This window comes from Anarrhichthys ocellatus, unplaced genomic scaffold, assembly GCF_004355925.1.
Source record: "Anarrhichthys ocellatus isolate YVR2014 unplaced genomic scaffold, GSC_Weel_1.0 scaffold6, whole genome shotgun sequence".
In the NCBI taxonomy this organism is placed as follows: Eukaryota; Metazoa; Chordata; class Actinopteri; order Perciformes; family Anarhichadidae; genus Anarrhichthys; species Anarrhichthys ocellatus.
Window position 1 is genome coordinate 13,751,538 of NW_022280036.1, and position 9,261 is coordinate 13,760,798.

Sequence of the window (9,261 nt, forward strand, 5' to 3'; positions counted from 1 at the left end):
CACACACACACACACACACACACACACACACACACACACACACACACTGTTCAGTGAGTCTATTCAACAGGGCAGAAATCTCATTCAGTGATTCTCATTCTATCTCAGTCGGAGCTGAGAATGAGCCGGGGCAGATAGTCCTCATGGTTCTGCTTTACTTTGTAATATCTGGTTGCATAATGGATGGAGGCTATTAGCATAAAGATATTCTCTCATGACAAAGTTATAGCAATGACTTTTAGCACCAAGACGGGCAGATATAAAAGGATATGAGACAATAAATAACCTATCCTCTTTCTTTCTGTCTGTCTTGGAACAACATTTTCCAGCCTGCTGCACTCTAGTGTGCATCAGCCACAGTGCAGCTGCATCCCCAAGTCTCAAGGGGACAGATTTCAGCAATCACCAAGAAGGGGCAGAGAGGAGTAGATTAGTTCTGTCTTTTTTCAACTGTAAGTAACCAGGATAACAATTTTCTACATCTCCAGAGAGATAAATCAAACTTTTCTTTGTGTAAAGCCTGTAGGCTACTGGTGTACTTTAATCAGTAAAGTCAGTCATGGGTGTTCTTGCTCTGTCACTGCCATCTACTGGTTAAAAACAATTAAGAAGTAATGTTTCATGTCACATTGTGATCCAGACCCACTCAGCTTTTCTAACCTGCTTCTAGTAGTGTTTTCATGGGCCTTTTGTTCGACAGCAGGATTAGATTAAGTGAGAGTTGAGTCCAGGACTGAAAACGTGTACTTATTAAGGAGAGGATTTGTCATTTTTCCTGTGGAGACCCAATTTTCTCCAAGGTACAAAGAAAAATGGTTAAAAACCTCTCTGTGGTTTGCCATCCTGGAAGCAATTTTGGTGTAAAATGGAGCTGTCCTGATGTAATATTATACTACACAATTTCTGAACCCCAACGGTCTATTTCTGTTCACTGAAAAAATACGTAACTGCTCTCCCCTTTTTTTCCTCCTCCTAACACCTCCCCTGCTGCTCCGCTCCTCCACTGTTTTCTCCCATCGCTTTTCTGCTTTTCTGTCGGTCAGCTGCTAAAGATGCATCCTGGCACAAATGTGAAAAATCTCATCTGTAAGGGGCGAGACAGAAACAGGGAGAAAGTACAAAATTACACGGAAACCGTGTGAAGCGAGAATGTAGGATACCAGGAGACCACCTGGTTGTGGTGTGAGTGTGCCTTTGTGTCTCTGCAGGTGTGAGCTGGATATATCATTGAGAACAGGTGCTGTGGTAGAATGTATGCCCCTCACAGCTGCAGCCAAGGAGATTACTAGCCAGGCTTCTCAGTAATGAAGTTTCTATCGATTGGCCCACCACAGGTTCTTGTTTCTGCCCGCTAACAGTGTGACTATTTCTGAGCCTCAATTTGAGGTTTTTGAGTACATCAATTAAGGTATAAAATGGAGTTTCCAGGAGGGTACGATTTGCTGATTGAAAATAACGGCTTAGCAACTTCTCATACTTCCATATCTCAAAACTGAGTCAATTGTTTCTTCATCAATGCTGGAAAAAATCCATTTATTTTGTATTGCTAATAAACACTTCACATTTACTGTTGTTTTTTTTCCTCCCCTGTTTCTGTCAGTGTGGGGAGATGTGAGAACACCCTGTGAAAACATTCGACGAACGGACATAACTATTTAAATTACTTGCAGTGGTTTCAGCCATAGAAGCATTGAGAAAATTCAAACACAACTTGAAAATAGCAATGTTCATGTACATTTTCATAAAACCCCTGGGTAGGAAAAAAATAGCCTCACAATGGCCCCTTGGTTAAAAAAACAAAACAAAAAAAGCTGCATAATACTTACAATAGATACGCACACATACTAAAGATTTCAGTGAATTTGCAAGGCAGTAATTATATTAATTTCCCCTATGATCATGCAGCAGGATTACTGAGGAAGTCTATAGAAAATAAGAGGGGAAGGGGGAACATCAAGAGGAAATAGAAAGAAGGCTCAAGTCTGTTGTGTTAAAATGATAATTTAAATTGAATGCATTCTGCTCCAGTGGCTGAAGTCTCGATCTGTTACGATTTGTACAGGGGGAAAGAGAGGATCGTATGGACAAAAAGACACCGTATGGATAGATTTGCATGTTACCTATCTGTCGTAAATCTACGATGTGTGTAAGCAGTAGTTCCAGGTAAGGGAGAAGCAGACAAATCCCATCATGCTCTGAATATTTGGAGGGCCTGCCAATCAAAAGAAGCAGAAGAAGGTGTGAGGTCACAGTTGGCAATACATGTCAGGTGAACTATTTTGATACAGGTGTGAAATTTACACCTCACAGTGTATTGAGAAAGGGGCATAATAGCAGTAATTCTCACATGCACAGCAGCAGTGTAAAGAAAGCACATTTTGTCATTGATGATTGATTAACTGTATAAATGAATGGGACATTGAATTCAGATTCACACAAGTCATGAAACATTCTCGCTCGTTGGTGCACTTCAATGCAAAACATGCACTCCGTGGTCACTTTATTGGGTACACGTGTACATCTACATTGTTAATGCAAACGGCAACGTCTGTCGACAATGTGGCAGCCCCTTAATGTTTAAATGCATGCAGACATGGTCCAGAGGTTCAGTTGTTGTTCAGAGCAAACATCCGAATGGGGAAGAAGTGTGACTTTGACTGTGGAGTGATTGTTGGGGCCAGATGGGATGGTTTGAGTGTCTTAGAAACCGCTGAGCTCCTGAGAGTTTCATGGACAGCACACTCTAGAGTTTACAGAGAATTCGGTGGAAAAAAACACATCCTGTGAGTGGCGGTTCTGTGGGCAGAAACACCTTGTTAATAAGAGAGGTCAAAGGAGAATGGCCAGTCTGCTTCAAGCTCCAACAATAACTGAAATAGCCATGCTTTACAACGGTGCTATGCAGAGGAGCATCTCTGAACGCACGACGCGCTGAATGTTGATTTGGACGGGCTACAACAGCAGAAGATTCTATTGCACATCTTGCAATCATCAATGTTAAATATTGTTTTCATCGCTGACTTAGATGTTTGTCATGTTCTGTTCCACTCATTATCACCTAACTCGATACAAAAACAAAAACAACTGATTTGTCTGTGTGTCAATCAATCAATGTGTCGTTGTCAAGGCTGTTGCTATGACGCTTGAGGCTCTTTTTTTTTTAACTTAACCCGTCAGTGAAGTAACAGTTAGCTGTCATGCCACAGAAAGAGTCGGTCTTTCACCCCCACTCCATGAGGGCTGAGCTGGCGACTTGCAGCTAATGGTGCTAACAGCGCTAACAGTGCAAATAACCTGTTGGTGTGGATAGCGGTATCAGCTGTTAACCCTGTATAACAGCAGTGCAGAGCAGTGACCGTGACCTAACAAATAGTGCATGTGAGCGTGCCAAAGTCAGCGTCAACAAAGCAAGGAGAAGCTTGTATAACGACACACATAGGGGTACGGCGACTTCATTCTCTGCTCAGGTAAACATTACTCCACTCTGTCTGACATAGATAATAGTTGTTTGCTGCTATATCTATGCTCTGAATGTTGTACAAAGCACCTTAAAGAACCAAAGCTTTAAAAGCACAAACGCTGATGGTGAGACTGAGAACACAACTGTGTCAGCCACAATAGAGGCTTGGTATCAATTAGACAGTGAACAATGTGCTTTGTAAATAGTGCACTTCCTTCAACAGTTTCAGCATAACTGGAAATGTACCTGTTTTGGTTAATTTAGAGTTCATCATCAATGATTGCAGAAGGATTTGAATGTCATTAACAGATCCCCTGGGTTGTGCAGTTCTAGAAAAAACATGATGAAATAGAGGCACTGCTGACGAAGGTTGGAGATCAGAGTAAATATAAAAGATAATTATCCGAAAAGAATGTTTTTCTTGTTCTCAAAATAAACAGACATGCCTATGACGTTGTGAAAGAGTTTTGATCTGAAAGGAAAAACGTTACTCATCTAAAGGCACTGGATTATTCTGTTGTATTCTGTTGCACTGGATTATTCTGTTGTATCATATAATTCTTTAAAAAAAGAATTCTATGATCACACTCGTCTACCACCTAGTTAAAGGTTTATTCCTTTGCATGGTCAGAAGTGGATTCAAAATCTGCACACATTCACAGCACAAGAAAGAATCGGACTTTCTGTATGTGAAAATGAATGAACGCACGGATCACATGATTATAAAATCATTTTTTGCCAGTGTGAAATGTGTCTGGCTGGAAATCGTGACCGTATACTCCAAGAGTTTTGTCTCTACAGATCAATTAAAGTGAACTTTCTGCAGCTTCCTCCGCCAGTCTGATGTTATTTCAGCTCTGGTCTTTTGAGTTCATCAGTGCTGAACATGGTCTCATAAGAACACTGAGCAGGAACATTTCAATGATGGATCCTTTTCCGAGCACCGAAAAAAGGCAGACTGCCACACACACACGCACAAGGTGAATGAATTCACTCAGGAGTGACTAATAAAAGCAATTCAAATGTAAAAACAGGTAGCTATAAAATACCATGTGGTTCGATGCAGGCGACCAGTGAAGGGGGGGTCCGGTCAAAACAAACAAATACAAAATTGACCAAAACCAAAAAAAAGTTTAATATCCACAACAACAAAAACTTTCCCCTTTCTGCAAGTTTGCAGTAAAGAGTATGCAGATTAATTTACCTTTTTAATTATACGGTAAATGAATGAATAACTAAAAGCCTACTGTAAGTGTCCTTTCATTCTGTTTGCTTTGTATCACTTTAGTGTGCAGACGCTTGTGTAAAGGTTGTTTTTTGTATAGATCTTGGTAAAAACAAATGCTTATGTTGAAATTAAGATATTTTATATCCAATCTGACAAAATCTGCCTTGTCTGCCACACCGAGCCTGCACCAGTGTGCTTTAATAAGCTGGCCTCAGTGCAAGAATGAGTTTATTGCTTTTGATCTCCTTACGTGAGAGGACCGCGGGTTAATGGCTGCTCTGTGCTCATGTGAAAATATCCAAGGGAGGATAAAACGTGAGATCCCGAGAGATAGTGTGAAAGAGTGCACTAACCCATGTAAACTATATGCATAAACACCCTGGGGGATCTGCATAAATGCAATTTCAGATTTTCAAAGGTGAATAAACAGCATTTATATGCATTTACCCTCCACCTCACCGCTGCATGGATTTCTGAACCAGCGTTTTTAAAGCTTGGATCTGAGGTCACTGTTTGCCACCGCCACTTGGTCACTGGAACCATAAAGTTCTTTAATAAATCTGTTAATGTAGCAACTCATGCATGAGTTCCACGTGACCTCGTGGTCTCTTCTTGCGACTGTAACAGAATAAGCCAGGGATCCAGAACACAATCCCAAAACGGTGCTGTGCTGTTCGATGTTTTGGGGGCCAAAGTGGGAGCTGGAGCTCGTGTGACGCCTAAAATGATGAAAAAGAACATTCTGCCACAACAATCCATTACACTGCAAACAGCTGCGCCACTACGACTAACTTTTCCTGAGCACTGCACACATTCAAAAAACGACTGGATTTATCACAATTTGAACAGTTTCACACCCCGATTGAGCTTCTCCCCACACAAAGGTGCAGTCAAGTGACTCACCACGAGTGAGTCACCAAAATACCAAAAGGGCAAAGAGGAGAACTAACCGCGTGTCACTTTAGCTGGAGCACAGTCACGCCCAACTATGTGCTGTGGACAAAAACGTACTCGTGGAGGTGAAGTAATTCCTAAAGGCCCAGCACTAAATTTGATGGTTAAAAGCAACATACTGAACCCAACACAACCATCACTTCAATTCCTCACATATTTCGGATGTGCAAAATACTAGGTGTGCACCTGCTGAATGCAGCATCAGAATACAGGCAAGTCCTGCATTTTGTTAAATATCCATTACATTTTTATCTTTATCCTTTCCAGTCTACCTTAAAATAAATGGATTAAAAAAGCCTGTAAGCCACCCTTCAATAATAAACGTGTAGGTATTGTTATCTGTCTAAGGGTTGGTTAAATGTATTAGTTGTTATATAAGACCAAGTAAAACCACACACAAGAACAATACAGGCAGAATCATAAAGATTTCACTGGGAAGACATTCGGAGCCACATCACTGTACCGTAACGCTCCAATAATTGGAAATGACAAACCTGCCTCAGCTGTTTGCTAATGCAGCTGATGTGCAGCGATACATCATTGGGATGCTGTTGTTGCGTTGTTTTTTATTGAGAACGCTGAAGTGGTCTGATGTGACAGTGTGAGTGAAGATCCTGGGAGACAATGGACTCGCTCAAGGTCATGCCTGACGAGGACATTATGTGCAAAGCCTATCTGACTGTCTGAGAAGGGGTGGGAGGAGGCACAGAGGGGAATGAATACAGTATGTGGTTCCTGTACTCTCCTCCTGCGTCTTTTCCTTCCTCTCCTCTGTAATAAGCATGCTGAGTGGGCCACTCTAAGAGGCATATTGCTATATATTTCAGATTACTTAATGGTCTCCACTTATTGGCAATGTACAGTATATGCGGGTTGCTGCATTTGCACAGTATGCTCCCGCTCTTTCACTGTGCACATGGGTTTTTGGCATTTGGATCAGCATGGGAACAGCCTGCACTAAACAAAATAATTCTATGCCAGCAGGCTCTGCAGGTGGTGTATGTCCTTCTGCCCTCTGGAGAGTTACGAGCGGGGATGGAGCGAAGGCAGAATGCGGATCCTCTGGTGTCCTTTTGATGGCATCTTTATTACCTATTTGTGGCTTTGGATCGAGAGCTCAAGGAAACTGGCAGGGAAGAGTAGGGTGTGTGTCTGCTTTTGTATCTTAATGTGCGTGTGTGTATGTGTGAGTGTGTATGTGTGTGTAGGGTGGAAAGGGGGAGAGAGAACAAAGAGGTCAAAACAGTTGGTGGAACCAGAGACGGTATAGAGAAAAGCAAAGGTTAAGCAAAGACGAATTGGACATGACGAGTAGAAAGCAGCTAGAAAGAAAGCGGAAGAGAGTTTGAGAAGGAATGGGGCACTTGGGAGGAGGGGCATCTGATTAAATGGGTATCTCCTCTCCCAGGGGACAGGCTGTCAGAGCGACTCTGTGACATTTGTTGTGCCACCTTTCCACTGTGACCTTACATTAAGCCAAGGGGAAACAAGAGACAAGCACACTGGCTTGTCATCAATATCACATCTGACACCATCTTGCTCTCTCCCTCTCAAGCAGACACATGCCAACCCATCAGTCCATGCTGAGCACTTGTTGAGAGTCGCGTGGAGGCAGTATGCTCTGAATTTCGAATTCAAGGGAAGAATTTGAAGGACAAGCTAATGACCTATGTGTCTAATTATGACCAAAAAAATTAATTTCATTGCATGTTTGTCTGAGGTTTATCAAAAAGCCTTTTAGCACCAGTCCTCCTGCTTGCAAAGAACTACATTTTCAACTGTTTCTCACATTGGCATATTCTGTTTAGTGACCCTGTAGTTTGCCGATAATTTGTCAACCCTCCCATATTCTCGACTGCACGATCGAGTCATTTGACATTTTGTAAGCTCTCTTTCCCCAAGAAATGTTCCTTGTTCGAATTGTGTGAATTGTAATGCCATGATCTAAGGGGACCATTATTGTACATCCCCATGCAGGAAAAATAATCACATATAGGACACAAGCAGTCTACCTACTGAAATGTCCGTGTGGATTTTACTGTGGGGAAGACGAAAAACGGAATTGAGGATGAGGATTTCTGCGAATAAATGCAGCACCAAAAAATAGGGATGAGAGGTCTCCTGTAGGCGGACACTTTAATTCTGCTGGCCTTGGAGTTTGTAGCCTACAGTTCATGGGTATTCAGGCTTTAAGTTCATTGTTGGGGGAATAAGGGAGAGGACACTTCTGCAAAAGACGCCTATTAGATATGCAACTCAGACATACTTATCTGGTTGTTGCAAGAACAGAATATGATATATGTTTTATTATTACTTAATTGTTCCTGTTGCTGTTTTTCTTACTAGCATTTATAAATATACATACGAAATTAACCATGAGTCAGCAACTGCATGGCCTATTTCACAAATTTACTCTGAACATGGACCTAAACCGATAACTAATTTCACAAGCTCGTCTGTGACAGATTTGACATTTCCGAAATAGCTGCCATGTTATTTAAAAAAAGAAAAGAAAATCATTGTAAAGGCCAGTGACACCCCAGTGAATGATGCATTTATATTGATGTCTGAGTGAAGGGAACTGCACAACCTACTTGAAATAATGTCCGTCTCAAGCAAATGGCCATTAGGAAATGCTGTCCCATGCCCGGGTCTGTAAAGATCAATCTGGCTGACCTAAACATTTCTCACACCTGTTAAACACCTGTGGTCATCATAGACAGGATGGATAAATCAATGCGATTTCAATACAGTATTCATATTTATGAAGAAAATCTTTTCTACACTGCAATTTCATTTGGAATTTTTTTCCCAATGTAGGAAAATGTATCAATTCTTGCCAAAGAGTAATGAGATGGTTACCACCTCCTACGGTTTCAAACATCTCTCCCTCACACAGACAACTCCCACATTGTCCATCCTTTATCACCCTTTGTTCATGTGAAACAAAAAAAAAAAAGGACCTCCAAATGATGAATTCCCAAGTAACCGGCCTCAACTGTCCTCCCTCTGTGTGATTGTCACCATCGTTTACCCCGGCCATATTTTCTCACTTTGCTAATTTACCCGCAAGGTGAGAGGATGCTGGGAAGCTCCTATAGCCTCCTGGCTCCAGATGTCTGGACCAGATGTCCCATTATTGTCCTGTGATTTTAATTTTGTGTCTGTTTCCAGCTCTTTGCACCTTAACTAACCCTTGCTCCTCCCCCCACACACACACACACACGCTTGGACACATGCATACGTATGCAAAACACCGACCAAAACATCCTTTGAGATTAGCCCCATGTTTAGGATTTCTCAAAACATCTCCTAATTAAAAGTGAACAAATAAGAAGTCTGTAAACGGTCTTGACCAACTAAATTCCACAATATGTTCTTATACAAACTCTAGTGTTAGTCTTAGAGAATGTAAATGAGTCTACCACTTATACCCTGAACACCCTATTAGATTGATGATGACCTGACACAGTGTCCATGGCATGGCCAGCTTTTGTTGTTGCTATGCAGCACACAATAAATCAACCTGGTTGACCACAAAGGCTGGAGCAGAGAGTAAGACTTGTGGTCAAGGTTAATCAATAGTTACGATTACAATTTATATTCATGTGTATATATA